Genomic DNA, 19,256 nt, shown 5'->3' on the forward strand with positions numbered 1-19,256 from the left:
TGGTCTAGGCCCAAAAGGGTTTATTTGAACAATGTTCATCAGCTAGCAGCTAAAAAAAAGTAGGAGTTAAGAGTTTATGTAAGCCTTTTGTTAGGACACAAATCCTTCTTTTCACACACATCAATGAGGGTTTAGGAACGACATAAAGGGCGATTCGGCCTAGTGCCTCGTTTAATTAAAATCTGAATAAAGCAAAAGCTCGTTCAGATCGTGTACAGCTGCGGGGCGAATGACAAACATGCTGAAAGTTTGACACAAGTTTCGATTTCTGCGGTTCACCTGCTGACAACACTAACGGGTAAAAACACATTCAAAGGACAGGACCAGACACAAACAAACATGCAGGGACTGGTTGTTTCGCACATGCACGGCATGTTTCGACAGCAATCGATGGCACAACTCTACATCTGTCTCGGCTTCTTTAAGGTCAGTGGGAGCAAACAGGCCAAGGCTCTTTCATAAACCTGATTTCATGCTTGAAACTAGGGCTGCATGATTATGACAAAAATCATAATTGTTCATTATTCCCTTAAAACTGTAATTGCGGTAATTAATTACAATTATCACAACTTACACAATGATGTTTATATAATTGTTTGATGCAACTGCATGCCATAGTTTTACATGAAAATAAACAAGCTGAAAACAATCTAACTGAAAAACGTATAGTATTAAGCCTCAAATGTCAAATATACATCTGCCTGTTTTTATTTTCAATTATAAAAAGAAGTGAATGGTATTATAATGTTATACTAAAAAAAAAAAATAAAAAAAACTAAGCACGCAGAATAACATAAGTGGACTTTGAATGATTAATTGAAGTTTTAACAATTCCGTAATTGTGGCATCCATAATTGTATCGCGATGAGAAATTCGATTAATTGTGAAGCCCTAGTTGAAACACACTGCCTCCTTGTTTCTCTCATTCAAATCGGTCCTCTATGGGTTTGGACAGCAGCGGGCATCTTTGTGGAAGCAGCACTGCATTGTCCCGCCGAGCTGAACTAATTTCTTCTCGCGCTCGAGCAGTAACCTTCATTCATAGGGAGTTTCTGACGATATGCTGCACTTGAAAGAGAGGCTGAAAGGGCCTGTGAGAAAACCGAAGCAGCAGGTAGCTTTGGGTGTTAGAGAATTCTGCCTGTCTGAATTGAAGCTGGTCATTCCAGACAGCATGTGGTCCACACCGCGGAGCTCCAGTCGAGAGTGGGAGAGCTTTTTGAGTATAACAAGCACCATCTGGCATTCTGAGCTCCTCACAGCAGCCGAAAAGACACACACACACACACACCCCAACACCCCGCTGCACCATCACTGCCAAATACCTTAACCAGCACACACACACACACACACACACACACACACACTCACTGCTGAATAAAAGACCTGGACTCCTCAGACTTGGTAAAAATATGACCTTTAACCAGCATCCCTTAGAACTGTGCTTCTCAACTGGTTTTACAGAGCTAGATTTTACACTGCAAATCATGTGACAAAAAAAAGGCCTTAAAAACACCCACTGAAATGTAATTTATTCATTATAATATTTTACAGTAATTACAAATACAAACCTTCCTAACTGGCTAACTTCTATTAAGTGAAGGTTAATTGGATGCTAGACCCCTGATTTAAACAGAAAGGATATGTGAACAGTTTTTTACTCAGTTTTAAATGAACATAGGCCTATGTCTTTGTATTTTAGCTATCATAATGATTATGCAGTTACTAGCCGTTTTTACTTGTTTTCTTTTTCTTTTTTGAGCTTAGAGGTTTTCCCCCATAACATCATAAGAACAAATCTGCAACCCGCTCATGAACCACCAGACCATAAGAAAACACAGAAACTAATTTAAAGACACTTTTCTGAAAGAAATTTACATTCAAACATGGCTAACAGCTAACGCACAAAAAGCATGCCAACTAAAACACTGGCGCCAAAATTAAACATACAACGATAAAGATTAATGTCAGTGACATACAACAGCATCCATAATAAATGAACGTGCATGTAATTTATCTTCAATGCATTAATTTAATGTTGATATGTAATAACATTTGAATGAATAAGCATTTAAGAAGTCATTAAATTTAAATAAAATAAGTAAATAACATGATCATATCAAAACTACAAAAACAATATTTTTATGGTATTGAGACAGTGAAATTTTACTTACTTCATGAACAGTATTTTTAATGCGTTTTACATAAATTATCATAAAACGGAATCATAATGGACTAGTTGGTTGATGGACGATTTGTCTGCCATTGTGCAACACAAGCACTACTGCCCACTATGTCTACACCATCACTCAATGCTTTCAGTAAAACTAAACACACAATGCAAATGCAGAGAAAGAAAGAAAAATAGTTTGTAAACACCTCTTTTACTGCTGAAGGACATCTATCCTACTGACAGTTAAATTTAATTATACTGCAACAATTCCCAGCTTTACAAAGCTCTTCATCTAACCTCAGAAAAGCCTGCGGAGAGCGATTCAGAACATTACAAATGTCAAACACACAACAACAACTCACCAAACAAATATGCATTCTTTTTCACAACCGTCATAGATACGAATCAAGCACACATTGGCAGTCAAGTCAGGACCGATCAGCTCAATCAGCTGGTTTGGATCAGTTGCCCTCCGCCACATCCTTACCACAGAAAAACAGCTGTAAATCCATCTGTGTTGGCAGAAAAGTCCTCAAGGCCTTGGCTTAAACCGACATTCAGGACCCCGCCAACACCTGGAAACCACACCCAAAGATGTACCTGGTGAAGTGTCATTTCTCGCAAACAGCATTTGCTTTACCTCAACCAATCAATACATTCCCTGTGAGGCCGCAAGCCTCACTGATATGGAGGACTGATGCTGGTTAGGGATTAAAACAAATGTGTGCGGTGAAAACATGGTTAAGATAAGATAAAAGTACTCGTATATAAACTGAGAGAACAATAAAAAGAAAGCCAAACCTCATTTCCTCAACCCCCAACATCTCTCCAGACCCCTTTGCCCCCTGAACAAAAGCCCCTAACGACTGGTGCCGCTGGCTCAGATTAGCATTTCTATAAAAATAAAAAAAGGAGGTGGTACCATGAAACTCCAGTTGTCGGACCGGCAGATAAAGCCCTTTCCACCCACTTCTCCTGAGCTCAACCCTCCCCCCAAACCTATTCAGTCCACCTGCATTGATGCACAGACCCTCAAAGAGGCATAGAGAACACAGCTCAGGGATTTCTACATGATTGTTTTAGTCCTCAATTCAGTTTTTAAGGTTATAGAGGGGTGAAATAGAGAGAAGTTTTGAGAGTGACAGAGAGGACAGAGGTGGAATAATCCCATGTACGAGCCATATGCTGTGGCGCTGTAAACTTAGACTTCCTGCGGAGGCGAGGGCGAGTGGAGGACAGCGTCAGTGAGACAAGCCCTCACAGAAATACTCACACTTTATAGGTGAACTGTGTAATTTTTTTATTTAAAAATCTAAAGTCTAATATTCAAAGACAACTATAAAGCCCCTTTCACACTGCATGTTGGATCCGGAACATTGCCAGGTCGCCTTCTGTGTGAACGCAAACACGTCCCGGGATTGATTCTGAGCTCTGTGTGAACAAAAGCCAGAGCTTATGTCATAAAGGGTGTGTTGTAGTGATGACGCACGTTATCGTGTGACTCTTTTACCAGGTTTTTTGAAGGCAGATCAGTGATCGCGACGAATAAAAATTGTGCAAACTGTAATGAAGCAGAGATCAGTTAGTTCCTCACTTTCCACGCTTGCGCTGAGAACATTTGCCAGCTAGGACTGGGCGATATATCTAACGATATGATTATGCCCATTTAGTCAGTAAATCTGGTTCTGTGATCAGCTCTAAATTGCCATCACCTGCTTTTAAATGAAGCGGCACTTAATAGACAGAGCCGTAGATCACTGACAAGCTACGCAATATCACGTTCATTATCAAACGTGATTCATCTGCAATAAGGAACGTGATATTGCTAGCTTCATTTAAAAGAAGGTGATGGCAATTTAGCGCTAATCACGGAACCAGATTTACTGACTAAATGTGCACGATCATATCGTTAGATATATCGCCCAGACCTATCGGCAGCTTAAGTGAAAGATAACATGCATTGCGTTTTAGACTCATACATTACACGTAACATCCTGGTGTCACGTGTCTTTACGGGACCTTTACGGGTTCTGTGTGAACGTACGCACATATTCCAGATAATCACTGGCAGTGTGAAAGGGGCAAAATCTAGCGACCCTGCAATAACTGCCGGGACACATTACACATGTATTTTTCAGAATCGCAGTGTGAAAGGCTTGAGTAAGCTTACTAGGTTGAATTTAGCAAAACTAGGGCTTTGTGGTGATAAAACACTACTGTTTGTTTGAGAATCCTGCCCAGCACAGCAACACTGGCTCAACCAATGGTGCAAGTTTGGGGATGGGTTATAGGTTACATTAACCAATAGTACATATTATGCAAGTAGTGTTGCAAAATGAGGGTTGTTCTCGTCCGTCAAGCAAGAATGGTTGATCTTCTGTTTATGTTCGCTGATCAATGTAAATAAAAGCTTAAATGAAATCTGTTCATCATATAAAGCAAAAATGTGGACTATACGGCTCAATTCAGTTTGAACTTTTCTACTTACATTTTTGAAGCGTCAAAGTAGTAGTTGCATAGACATGTCAATGGAGAAACATAGATCTAAAAACAATAATAATAATAATCATTAAAAGTTTCCGTACAAAAGTCTTACAGGTTCAGAACAACATGACATTCGGAACAAATTTGCAATCCCTTTATAATGAATTATATAAACTATAAATACAAATAATATAAAAACAATCACATTCTCATATCTTATTACTGTCCCAGCTTTGGATCTGTTGTCCAGAAGCCAAACTTCTAAGTGATAATATTTACTATGCTGCATCTGTTTTCCTCTGTTTACAGGAAATGTACTATACAAAGTTTGATCGATGGACCCATACACACATATTGCAGTGTCAGCTCTGTACACACATACACACCAAAACACATTAAAACACTGAAAAGCTCAAACTTCCTGTCAGTATGGGCTGCTTGTCATTAAAATGCATCTAAACAGACATTAATGATGGGAACGAACCTCTGGGGCAGTTGGACTGAAACCCTGAGAAGTTGAACACAGTGCTGGACGGTAATGCAGTGTGATCGTACCACGGCAACAAATACCCAAGATGCCTTGCCTCGCTCTGCCTACAGCTGCGCCAAGTCTCCAGGGGAATATTTACACATCGCTCTGTCAGGCTAACCCAGTCTGTTTATACAAGTCTAAATGTAAGGAAAGGACACACAGTCCAAACTTCCTTCTCCCTCTCTCTCTCTCTCTCTCTCTCTCTCTACCATGTCAGCCGAATCAGTGGCACATTTGAAGCTGCTTCTGTGCACTGAGGTGGTCTCTAGGTCTCCAGGGCCTTGCTGCTTGTTAGGGTCCATGTCTTTCTCTTTCAGGCTGCACTGTTCTGTCAAGGCTCTTTCTTTCTTTCTCCCTAACTCACCCATCTTCATTCTCCCCACAGCCTGGCTAATGTGCTCATGGATCACTGCAACCGCCTGTGTACATGCTCCACTGCAAAGTTTCTAACAGACAGCCCAGAGCAAGTTAGACTAAGTGAACTGGAGCTACTATGTGAGTGCATTTCAAAACTTTACACTTCATTCCACTGCTATAATTAGATTGGACAAGAGCAATTTTAAGACTCCTGAAGTCCCGGAAACTGGTCTGGTTTTACTTCTAATTTGGCAAGTCAATAATCGTCATTAAAAGAAAGAATTCTTGTTTTTAGAGATACAATCAAGCTCTTGTACTGGATATCCTGTCTTCACACTTGCCTTCATCTTGTTCCAAGCCAAAGCTTAGAAGCTTGAATGACTTACTTTCTTGTATTGAACACAAAAAGTGATTTTTTACACATAATGAAAGTGACTAACAACTTAAAAGAAGGTATCGTTTTTGGGTGAACTACTCTTTTAAATAGTGCTGTCACGATTAATTGCATCCAAAATAAAAGTTTGTGTTTATGCAATATATTTGTGTGTACTGTGTAAATTTATCATGTATATACAAATACACACACACACAGAATATATTTTCAAAATATTTACATGTATATATTTATATAATTTATATCATATATAAATTTATTTAATATAGAATTATAAAAATTCTTAAATACATGCATGTTTGTGTATTGTTATATACTTAACAAATATACACAGTACACACAAATATATGATGTAAACAAAAACTTTTATTTTGGATGCGATGGTTATGCAGTGGTGAAAAATGGTAGGGAGTTGAAGAGATAACCCCCCCCCCCAACGCACACACACACTCACACACACACACAAGGGAAAAGGTCAGTCAGTACGAGTTAAGTCTTGGAAGTAGCAGTGTAGTTTAGTGTGAAAACTCCTCACAGCTGCTGTGGGATACAGTGGCCACATGCCAGCGAGATGCCAGACGCATCGGCTTCCTGAACATGTTATTAGCTGTTTTCTAAAATGTGCCCTTGCACAGTTTGTTGTTGTTAGTTAGGGGTTTGGAGGCTGTTTTACCTTGTTACCTAGCAACCTCTGATCTCATGACTTTTTGATTGACAGCACATTTCCCCCTCGGCTGGGTTACTATGGTGGAGAAAGCAGGTTTGCAATATGTCAAACCAAAGAGAAAAGATAAAAGACAGAGATGGCTAGAGATGGGAGAGAGCATGTAAAGACAGCATCACATATTTATGGACTACTTCCTACTATCACTTTCTCTGGTTCGGTTTTTCTGGCCTATCACTTTCTGATGGAGCATACCAGGATGTGGCACAACCATAAAACATACGGCCACAGTATGTGTATAGATATTACATTTAACCTGCAAAAAGGTATGCAAAATCCTTTTTTATTTCCACAATCTAAAGTATTTCAGTGCAAAACAGGATATTTAACGGGAAAAAAAAAAACTCCATAAGGAAGATGGTAACACTTTATAATAAGGTTCTATATATTAATATTAATTAATGCACAATGCTTTTATAACATTTATTAATCTAGGCTAATTTTAAACCCATTATACACAGCCAACAAGATTTTCTTAAACATAATTTGATACATTTATTTAGCAGGAATAGACTGAATCTTGGATTGATAATTTTATTATTCTAATTAAGTTCCATAGTTTCTTCCATAAACTACATTTGAATTTTTTTTTTTAAAGAAAAAATCATTGTAAATTTTAAGAATATTTTACAATATCATTTTTACTGCATTTTTGATCAAACAAATGCAACCATAAATTCCCAATGGACAACAGTGTATTTATGAATTAAGTGTTAGTTCATGTGATCTAATGCATTAACTTGTTAACAAATTTAACCATATTGCAAAGTTTTACAGAATAGACTATATAAGGACTGTAAGAACTGGGTTCTTATGATACGTGTTCCATATCAAAAGCTGACCTCAAACATCATCGGCCCAGAGCTGCTTCCATGTACAACAGTAAGCACAAGCTAGATTAAATAGATTATTGTCTTTTTTTCTTTTTTTACAAAAATGCATTGATTCACTACAGGAGGACTTGGTTCACCCCTGGAGCAGTGTGACACTCTTTTATTAAGGATGGCCTTTTTATTTTACTTCTTTTGGACTGATGCACTGCAACACCCGCTGAGTACCATTAAAACAGAAAGATCAAAGACATTTTTTTTTTTTACTCCAACTGGATTCGTCTGAAATAAGAAACTCAAATACAACTTGAGGGTGTATAATTTATCGCCTAATTTTCATTGGTAAACTAACCCTTTAAATGAAATTTTACAATCGATCAAACAACAACAAAAATTCTTAGTGGGGCAAACTTGCACAGATCAACTGTGCACAATAAGACCAGCAAACTGAATTAATAAAAATAAATAATGCCAGTTTTTTCATGTTGATTTTAAAATCAACAGTTTTCCTGACTCACAGACTTCTGATCCTTGACATTCATCGAATGGACCTTCACTTGACCTGCACTTGATCAGAGTTTCAACACAAACACTTTGACCCTCTCTATAACTCTCTGAGGTGTGTTTGTGTATGTTTTCATTTATTGGGAGGTATTAAATGTGTTGATAGGAGCCCAGATGCCTTCTGGATCAGCAGCAGACAGGATAAAACTCATTCACCCTGAGGAGAAACACAGCTGAGGTGCTTGTGTGTTTATGTCTGTTTAAATAGTGTGAACTGCATACATCCATATACGTGTTTAAAATGAAAACCGCGTAGGAAGGCAATTCTCCTTTTCTCTCTTGTATACAAACAATGAGAATGAGAAATGTGTGAATAGCTGCTTTTATTAAAAAGGAGAAGTTTATAGCTGCCTGTGGCCTCATAAAGCCCCAGTGATGAAGCGCAGGAGGGAGAGGCTGTGAATTATTCTCATTCCTTCTCTCTCTCTCTCACTCTAATGGGCCTTTGTGTCTTTATCTTTGCTGTCAAGTTTATTAGAAAGCACTGTTTAAATTTAGTTTGGAATTGTACCATTCTGTATCAGGTAACAGGTTTAAAGTCTTTGTAGGGTATGAAATCGCCCCTCCTCCACACAGACTACGAATAAACAAAGCAGATGAAAAATGAAATTTCTGTGCCACTTGTAGCACCAGTCTGAAAAATAATAACCATTTCCACAAAGGGCTTCAAATACAAGCCTCAACACTCTCTTTATACTTTTAATGAACATTTTCACATTGACATCTGTATACTGTTTTAGATCCTCATTGAATGAAGAAAGAACAAGATTACTAAATTTAAAAAACACTAAACCCCATATACATTTGAGATGACACTACTCTTAAAAAATTAAGGATCTAGATAGCAGAATACATAATGCATTGTATATCATAACCGATCCTTTGGAATGCAGCTTATGTTCTAAAAACGTTTCAGGAAATCAACCTACCGATGGCTTGCTTATTTATGTCTCTCTGCATTGAACTGGCAAAAGAAAGTATTTTATCATAAAAAAATGACAGTTCACCTTAAAAGGAATATTCCGAGTTTATCTATCACTATTAGCATGCTCTCAGCCACCTTAGGCAATAATTTCAACACGCCCCTCTCCGTTTATAAACACACTAAACACGCGTTTACACTAAGTACACATTTATTGTCTGAGAATCGTCGGCACTCCGCAAATGCGGCACATAGACGTCAGGTCGCAATAAACCCGGAAAATACCTTCAGCATTCCTCCCTCCCCCCTCATTGAGGAGGAGAGAGATGGGCAACAGCTGCTCCTGAGGTAGAGGTGTGAATTCTTAACAACAGACCGCCCCTTTGCCCAAGCACTTTGGGTCAAGTCAACAGATCTGAAACACTTGTGTTGTTTGTATTGACGTAGACCCACTCGTCGTTTATGACTCTATCGCCTGGCCATGTTTACGCTGCTCAGCTATAGGCTAGAAACCTTCAGATACACGGTTCCCTTCCTGTTGTTCCTCCAAAACGAAGACATAAAAAACCTGTCCGTTTTAGCTCCTTGCTGTGTCTGTGTGCAGCTGTTGGGTGCTGCTTTCCACTCGACTCACTCCTGCTGTGGGACGAGCACTCAGAGACACAGAGGGGGATGGAAACAGCTGTTTCTCATTCACAATCTCATGTCAGTCAGACTCAAACAAATTCACTTTTTTTATTCCGCTGCATTGCCGGCGAAGAAATTATGTATTTGAGAAAGACAAAAAGACTGAATATAGGTTCTAAAATTCTGTCATTAATTACTTACCCTCATGTCGTTCCAAACCTGTAAGACCTCTGTTCATCTTCAGAACACAAATAAAGATATTTTTGTTGAAATCTGAGAGCTCTCTGACCCTGCCTAGACAACAACACAACTGAAATGTTCCCAGACCCAGAAATGTAGCAAGGACATCGGTTAAACTGCCCATGCGACATCAGAGGCTTAACTTAAATTTTGCAAAGTTATTTTTTTTTTGAACACAAAGAAAACAAAATGAAAAAAAATAAATAAGAATTTCACCCATTTTTCTTCTGGAGTTTCCATCTTCCGCCATTTTGGCAAGTACCAGGACGCATGCACGCACTATTTCCTGAAACTAATCAGCTGTCCAATTTCACCAAAATACCTTAATTTGTGTTCCAAAGATGAACGAAAGTCTAATGCATTTGGAACAACATGAAGGTGAGTAATTAATGACAGAATTATCATTTTGGGGTGAACTAACCCTTTAAGTGTAATTTTTGCACTACCAAATGGAAATGGAAAAAAAATGGATTACTTGAAACTTGAAAAATATTAAAACTGCTAATATTTATTTACCTTTATTTCAATCTAAACCAGTCTTTCTTCCATGAAACACAAAGTGAATTTTTGAAAAATGTAAGAAAGTGAATGAAGAGTCAAAAAATGACAAAAAAGCACCATAAAAAGTGCTCCATATGATCATTAGTCATTGAAAACCTTATCTCCTCACAGAGATATTGTTTGGCTTTAGAAGACCCAAAGTAAAAAACACATGGACCAGTTTTATGGTACTTTTTGGTCATTTTGGAGACCAACAACAACAAAAAGTTTTGAGGAACGTCAGGGTCCAAGCAAATTTAACCTTCTGTTATGTTTTACATAAGAAAGTCAGTCATACAGGTTTGAAGTGACATGAAGGTGAGTAAATTATGACAAAATGTTCTTTTTTGAGTGAATTATCCCTTTTAAAATGATAAGTAAGGAACCGAAATGAGAGAGAGAGAGAGAGAGAGAGAGGATGAAAAAGAGAGCCAGACAGAGGAATGGTCTGTTGGGTGTTGTGAAGTATTCCCCTGGCTCTTTTCTTCACATTACAAAGCAAACTGACTCTCTGAAATAAAACTGTCCTGCCTTGGCTGCCCAGCTGTGCTTGCCTGTCCCTTTCTCTCTCTCCATCCGTTCCTCACTCCTGCTTCTCCTTGGCATTCAGGGAAATAAAACTGCATGGATAAGGTCTTTCCTTACACATGGGAACAAAAACTCCAGGCCCAGTGAGCGACGTCTCTGAAGGCAACTGACCTCTGACTGTTGAAATCCACTGCGACGGAGTTCGGCTAACGATCTCATGAGCCTCGGTGCATGTGAAAGGCTGAACAGGAGGAGAGGCAGAGACTGAATCTTATTGAGTGCCTGCATTTTGCCTGCCAATTTTGTTCAGGATGTTTTTCCATGTAAACAATAAAAAAAAAAACAATAAAAGATAGGATTTTTCTGAATCCAATTTTGGACAATTTCAAATGTACTAAATGTGGCTTCATATATGGTCAGACACTTGCATTAGTAACATACCAGACATACCTAAAAAGTGCCATACAACAGTAATGAATTATTAAAAAAATAAAAATAAATACATAAACCTATAGCACAAAAAAAAAAGAATTATATAACACAATAAAAAATATTACTACTGCATTGTCATACAGGTGGTGTTATTTTTGTCTTCAAGGGAAGACAAAAACTCCAAATGTCAGATGCAACTTAAATTTTTTATAACTGAACTACATAGTAATAAAAATGGAAATGGAAAATAAATAAAATGTCCAATATTTAAAAAAAATATATAATATAGAACAAAATCATAAAAATTTATGATTATTACAAAAATATTATATATGTGTAAAATGCAAAATAAAATGAATTCTAAGAAATAGGCTTAAAGCAAGCTTAAATGAACCCAGCTGTGAATCACTGATAAAGGAATGTCTGGTGCTTGAATAGGATGTATGAAGTCAGGCTGGGGTGAATGCTAAGGCTGTGTGAGTGTGTGTGTGTGTGAGTGTGTGTGTGTGTGTGTGTGTGTTTGAGCATCTATAGGCTCCAGTGAGCTGAAGCAGCACTCTGCTTGCTGAGTAAGGAAAAGGCATTAGATTCAAGCAAACACATATTCACACCAAAACACACAAGGCATCAGCACCCTGAAGCAAAACGTCTAACCGTGTTATTAATCTAACAATAACCTCATCCTCCTTTTGAGCACAAGAAACAATACACGATTCTCTAAAATATCCCTAAAAAGCTCATTAAATACATAAAACAGGCTGAACTGGCTGAACCGCAACGCCTGATTGGCTGCAAGCTCAGCAGCTCATTAGAGCCTAAAAGCTGCACATTCATGCACATTATAGCCGTGTCGAACTCGTCTCCGCTCAATCTCCATCTCACAACATGTTCTGCTACAATAAACCAATTAACCTTGAACCAAGCAGGTCACTTACCAGCTAATCAATCCCAAAGATAGGACACAGGCAGCCAAATACACACTCATCTGTACACATGTGACACGTCTGGCTCGTAAAAATCTCATCATGCCCATGACTAAAGATTTTATAGCGATAATTACGTTATTGAAACATAGTCAACTGAACTGATGGGAGTCAATAAGAGCGTGAAGATTGTAGAACAAGCAAAAGGTCGAGGATAACAGCTGCCCTTTCATGCAGATGTGTGATTGGTACCGTGATAGGACATAAACAAAGACACCTGGAAACGACGCTGAACCAAGTTCATCATTAAAAATCACAACATGTACAGAGGGATTTCTAAAAATACAGCCAGGTTCACCTAAGGTGGCCATGTGTCCATGTTCTTTTAAAACTAGAGAGATGCAAATACAGGGGTAAAGTGTTCCTGTAATTGTTCCCTGGTCGCTCGATTTGGCACTTTCACACTGCCAGTGATGACCCGGTATATGTGCGTGCTTTCACACACAACCCTTGAAGATCCCGTAACGACATGTGACATAAGCGCGTGACGTGTAATGTACGAGCCGACAAGGCTTGGCCCATTATACTTTAACTGAAGCAAGCAAACGATCTCTGAGTCAGCGCGGAAAGTGAGGAACTAACTGATCTCTGCTTCATTACAGTTTGCACATATGTTTTCGTCGCGAATGTTGATCTTCCTTCAAAACAGCCGGTAAAAGAGTCGCGCGATAACGCGCGTCATCACTTCGATACGGAATTAGATCTGGCTTTTGTTCACACAGCGCTCGTTCCGGATCGATTACCGCAATGTTACTATGTCCCCGACCCGGGTTCGATTCGGTAATCAATTCCGGGACGTGGTTGCTTTCACACAGAAGGCGACCAGGCAATGTTACGGGAATATTGCGGGTCCGACGTGCAGTGTGAAAGGGGCTTAACAGAGAAAAGGCCTCAAATTCCATGAACTTAATCCCACAATTACAGAAGAACATGACAAAATCTGAATTGAATTATTCCCTAGAACGAGAAAATAAAACCTAACAACAGAAATTCTCATCGACAGCTTATAAAAATCTTATATTTTGTTTGTAAGCAGACAAAGCATGGCAAATCAACACTTATTGAACATCTGTCATTACTTACACATTTTAATCCACAACTGAAACGGCTAATCTGGTGCATTAGATGACATTTAGGTGTCCGAAAATGGATCTGGTCTTTGATCACCCACAAGCCTTTCCGAAAAAACACAGAGTTTCTTATGTTGATTTTCATGCGAGGAGAGCTGACGGAAGCTCCACCTGCGTCTCAAGGCAAGACGTGTTTTCTCCTCATCTTTTTTAATTGCCAACAGCCATTTCCTGCCACCATAATCACACCTATAATTTCCTGCACAAATGTCTCTAATCTTCCAGGTCATAGGGGCTTCCAGAAAATGATCAAGCCTAACATCTTATTTCAGTGGTAAAGGTGGGAAAGGAAGGATGAGATAAAGAAAAAAAAAAAAAGAATCCAGATAAACATTGGAAAAGAAATTGTCTATAGTGTCACCACTTGAAATTCCTCTAGGCTTCCTATTGAGACATCACTTTCGCTACAGTGGGAAGAAGGAATGCTGGGAGAGATACTAATCCGCTCCTCTTATCTGGCCTTCGGCTCTGGGGGATAACAGGTCATCCATCTAACCCCACAAAAAAAAAAACATTGTCTGGGGTCTGGCTTATGGATCTGGGGGACTTAACCAAAAGCAAACACAGGTCATCAGATTGTGAACCACTATGCCTTCTTGAGTTAATCCCTTTGGTTCTCCATATTTGTCCCTAAATGTCACGACATATAGATTAGATTCACAAGAATAATCTGGCTTTGCCTTATGTTAAATGGGTCAATGGTGCACATAATGGCGCATGCACAATAAAGTAATAAGCCACGAGGCATGCAAGATGTCTCTATTTGTTTTCTATGATTTGCCACGGAACTGGGATTTACACAAGCTCCAGTCTGGATCCAGAACACCTGAGAAGAGATGATGCCAACCATGAATCAACAAACAGAACTAACAAATATTGCTACAAGTGTGACTGCATCATATAATAATTATTAACTCTTAATAATATTAATAATGTTCATCATCTGGCTGACAATGTCTTGTATTCATTTTTCTAAAAATCCTGTCATACGTGCACAAACTGACAGTCACCACTTATAAGCTGCTACTAAATATTGTATAAACATAATTTGCTGTAAAGTTGCTTTGTTATGATTTGTATTTTAAAAAGCACTTTACAAATAAAATAAACTTGAAGAAGCAATGTGCCGAAAACACCCTTAACCTTGGTAATCCAGTGAAGACCACGGTCTCAAACGGCTTATTGCTTTCACAAGCTGGTGGTAACAACTCTTTGTTGCTGAACATTTTAAATACATTGTTAGATGTAGGGGTGTCCCGATTCTCCAAATCCTCGATTCGATTGCATTTTCGATTCTAAGGTCACGGTTCGATTCGATTCTCGATTTTTACATTTATTCTCTTTAAAGCACAGATTGTCATTTTTCAAACTAGACTTTTATGTAATATAATATCTGACCTTTGTTTGCAATGTACCACATTACACTGTCAAATTTAAAACTTTTATTAACAACATAATGTAACAATAACTTATATCTTTAGTCAATTGAAAACTTAAAATAAACTGCCATCCAGTTTCTCTTTTGTAAGTGCAGTCACAAAAGATGACATTCAAGTTCATAACAAAACTGTAAAAAATGACTAAACTAACCTTCAAATATTACAATGTATCTATTTAAAAGATTAAAGATAAAACACTTGTTAAACACTTCACTGTCATTCATTTAGATTTATTTATATATATATATATATTAGTGCTGTCAAAATTAGCGCGTTAACGCATTCGATTAATTTGAAATATTTAACGCGTTAAAAAAAAATAACGCAATTAACGCGGTTGCAGTTTTTTTTTTTTTTTTTCCAGTTGTGGCCTATGTGTGTTCTACGTGCAAAGAAATATGGATAAGACCAAGGAAGGACTTTTAGACGGAAAGTTTCAGTATAAAACTCTGCCGGATTACTCTTCAGTCTGCCACAAGAAACATTAGGCTACTCTTCATTTAGTCTGCCACAAGAAACAGCAACATTAAAATCATGAACTCAAATGTCATTGTTAAAAAAAAAAAAAAACAATGACTGTAACAGTGCGTAAATCAGACCTCTCTGTAACGCTAACGTTAATAAGCTTAAACGAAAATGACGAAATAATTGTGTAGCGGAGTATTTTTTGTACACAGTGCCGCGAACTGTCAATCACTCCTGTACGCGTGCATCACTGTCCTCCTCAGCTGCAGCAACTTGCGCTCTCTCTCTTCATCAAGCTTTAAAACAAAAAGGGGACAAAAAGATCATATTGTCTTTGTGCATAGGCTATAGATTAATTAGATAAATGAATATCTAAATTTGTGCCTTGCCGTCTACGGTATTTTTTTAGAACTTAGAAAAAAGATGCTGCAGCCAATGAACAGCCAGCGAGGGCTGCAGGACGACTCAACCTCCGCAGACAGTTTTTAATGTTTATCAGACAATAAATACTCAAGATTTTGCTTTAGTATAACTCACAACGAGTTTCACACACCTTCTCCGGCCACGTTGAGTTGTTGACACTTAACAGTGGGAAAAGCGACACATGCGCTATTCACTTGTATAACTTAAGGGTGAATGGGTAATGTAGTTTCTGCTCTGGGTGGGATGAATTAGGAAGCTTGCATTGTGAAGGGTGCTCTGAAAATCGGCAGTGCAGGTAAAAGATTAAAACCTCTATTAAAACAGATGTCCAAATGAGCGTACCGGTACGATACAAGCACGTTCTGGGCGCACGGAGAGGTGGCGGTACGCTCAAGAGCTATATTTGGAAGTGGCGGTACTGAGTACCGGTGCATACCGGCCTACTTAAAGCACTGGCAATGGAATTTTTTTGCAGTCCACTTAGAATTCAACATGGAAATCATTTTTGTTTTTTATTGGCATTGATTGTTTTGAAATTCAAATGGTACTTACATGCCTGTGTTTTTATTTCTGTAATAAATATGGCTTTCAAGCCAACAGTTAATTTGGAGGATATTGATGGTTTATTGCAGGTATGTTGTTTACATGAGAAAATCTGTGTTACAAGTTAAACAAAAATTCCAATAAACAATCATATTTTGAATTTAAATAGTTTCTTTGTCTTGAGTTTACATTAATTATTTACATTTTACATTTACATATCCCAAAAGTTTCAGTCTTTTAATTGCGATTAATCGCGATTAATCGCGATTAATTTAAAAAAATTGTGCGATTAATTAGTTAATTTTTTTTAATCGATTGACAGCACTAATATATATATATATATATATATATATATATATATATATATATATATATATATATATATATATTTTGTATGTATGAACAGTGTGTGTGTGTGTGTGTGCATCATTACAGTCTGTAAAATATGTGTATCTCTTATTACAAGACTGCAATCACTAGCAATCAGAAGAATTCCAGTTAATCAAGTATCTACAAAAGATCTACTCTATAAACAATGCATTAAATTACATTAAAGACAAAAATAAATTAAACAAGCAAAATAAATGATTACTCGCATGTATCTGGTCCACTGATGAAGTCATGGGTCAAGTCAAGTGAATTATTACTCATTTTCTAACAGGCGTCGAATACTGACTTTAGGAAAAGGGGAATAACCAATGACATTTGAGATAACAACTAAAACAGCAAGCCCCGCCCCACGACTGACAAAAATAAAATTGTTCGCGCGAGCAGAGGTGAGATGATCGAGCGCGAGGATGTGGGGAATGCGCGCGCACGCGCGCGAGGGCTTTTATTGCGCGCAGAGTACATGTCACGCGCGCGCGAGAGTTTGAAATGAGCTCGCGGGCTCCAGTTTCTTCGCATCCGATTCAGTTTTCCTCTCGCGGAAGCCATATAGCGCGCGCCAGCATCAGTTGAATGCTCAGTTATTTTTGTCATTGATTTGCCGTCATACAACATGGGGGCGTGGCAGCATCGACGATTCCATTTTTTAATTCGAAGTTCGAGACTGTGACTTAATTTCGACGAAATCGTGACACCCCTAGACTTAGATGTAATACTAATATGTTGTTAAAACTGTTTTAAATATAATATTAGGTGGTCTCTCCCAAGACCTTCACCAGTTAAACCTTTGTGCCACCCATACAAACAAGAAGGGTTTAAAGGTGACCTTGCTGACATTTAGCTCACTGACTGAAGCATATGCAACAGTCCACATTCCAAACCAATGTGGACACGTCCATTTATGGGATGAGATCAATAAGACAGAACAACAGGAAACCCTGGGGCAAGAGGCACCTTGACCTCAAAAATAAACCTGTCCATCTGTCCCTGCTGAAGTGGCCAGTAGAAGGTCAAAGGATCTTCACCACAATCTTCACCACATCAGGGGCAAGAAAAGCTGCTTCAGTTGATATTTTAAGGGTTAAATTTCTACACCAACAGAGGCACCAAACAGAACTGAAAATATATTTCCAAAAGGCCTAAACTCACAGTTTTCAGGTTATTTTTTCATAAAAAAAAAAATAATTAATTAAAAACCCCGGTAAAAATGAAGTTAACTCTTTCCATTTAACTGGGATAGAAAGTATTTACACATCATAAAAATGGACTTTGCCTTTAAGTATGAAAAAAAAACATGTATAAAAGTGAATAGACTGGAGCAAGTTGAGTTATTACCTTCTTAGACAAAATGGTTATGATTTATTAAAGGGCTGTGAGGGTTTGCTGTGTGTGCAGAATAGCAGCAGCTATACCACCGCCGCAACAAACAACAGCTGTTTCTGCTACAAATAGCCTTGCTGATTATGACCAACATATGTAAATTACATCCAGCAGTGTCATACTAAATCTCTATGGTACATATTATACTCATATGAGGAATATACCAGGGACAGACTCTGGTCATAGCATAGGTAGGACTGCCTCAAACAGTAACATTCACTACAATGCAGCCAAGGACGAAGACCTGAAATATGTGTATTTAAGTGCAATTCGAGTAAAATAGACTCTTAACATGAGGAGTCCTGAGGATTACATGCATTTAATCATCCTTGAACACGCATGACTAACAAACAACCCTAATGTTATGGGAATAACACATCCAGGCCTGGCAATGAGGAAATGTAGGGCAAAAATAATAAGTTTCCACTTGACTTGCATTGTGAAGGTGGTGCTGTCTAGCATACAATGCGTTTAATCTTTGCGCAAATACAGTGGAAAAAGCTAACGGCTAATGAGCCACAACAATGATGGAAAGTGAACAAGACAGTTGCGCCATCTTCCACCTCGCAATTGCTCTACTATACATCTTTACTGTCAATCATGAAGAGCACGATAACGTTGAGCAGAATCCGAATGAAAGCAACTGTACATAGCAGTCAATACAAGCTAATGATGTGGTGATTCATGCCTGTTGAAGGGTAAACACTGCAAAACAAAGATTTCACAGATACTGAGCAGTCTTTATCACTTTCTTCGCTTTGGGACACGCCTCCATGACAACCGACACAGGTACAACACAGCCACTGTTCTCTCAACACTTGGCAGGAGCTGTTAACCTTATGCAAGGCCTTATTGTGCACATAATTCATTTTTTCAGCTCCCTGTCAATCATCTGATTAGTCATACCATGTTTCTCCAGGTGGAAGCGAAGAAAGCTGAGAACCAATTATAAACTTGTTAAGAGGTGACATTCCTCAAATTTTCACCCTGAAGGCTTGTGCACAATTCCCCTGCACTTTATGAAATAAAAATATAAAATCTAATTGTGAATGTGTCTGCTGGTGTTAATGAAAGGCTCAAGGTTTGATCTTTCCACCCACCTAACAACGGAGAGATGGGGATACTCATGTCTTTGAACACTTCACGTAAATCTGCCTGT

General features: G+C 38.3%; 1 protein-coding gene across 3 annotated transcripts in view; it reads right to left on the reverse strand.

Moving 5' to 3' along the window:
* The window catches only part of sipa1l2 (signal-induced proliferation-associated 1 like 2), a 68,928-nt gene that overhangs the window by 43,829 nt on the left and 5,843 nt on the right, over nt 1-19,256 (reverse strand). Inside the window, exon 1 of one of the 3 annotated variants that reach the window (XM_026275419.1) lies at nt 4,662-4,685. The exons of 1 other annotated variant lie outside the window; for it this stretch is intronic. The gene's annotated coding sequence lies outside the window, so the exon portion shown is untranslated. Of the gene's footprint in view, nt 1-2,660; nt 2,767-4,661; nt 4,686-19,256 lie in introns of those variants that run through there. One more of the 3 variants, XM_026275418.1, reaches the window with a different exon arrangement.

The sequence above is a fragment of the Carassius auratus genome, chromosome 11 (assembly GCF_003368295.1).
Source record: "Carassius auratus strain Wakin chromosome 11, ASM336829v1, whole genome shotgun sequence".
Classification (NCBI taxonomy): Eukaryota; Metazoa; Chordata; class Actinopteri; order Cypriniformes; family Cyprinidae; genus Carassius; species Carassius auratus.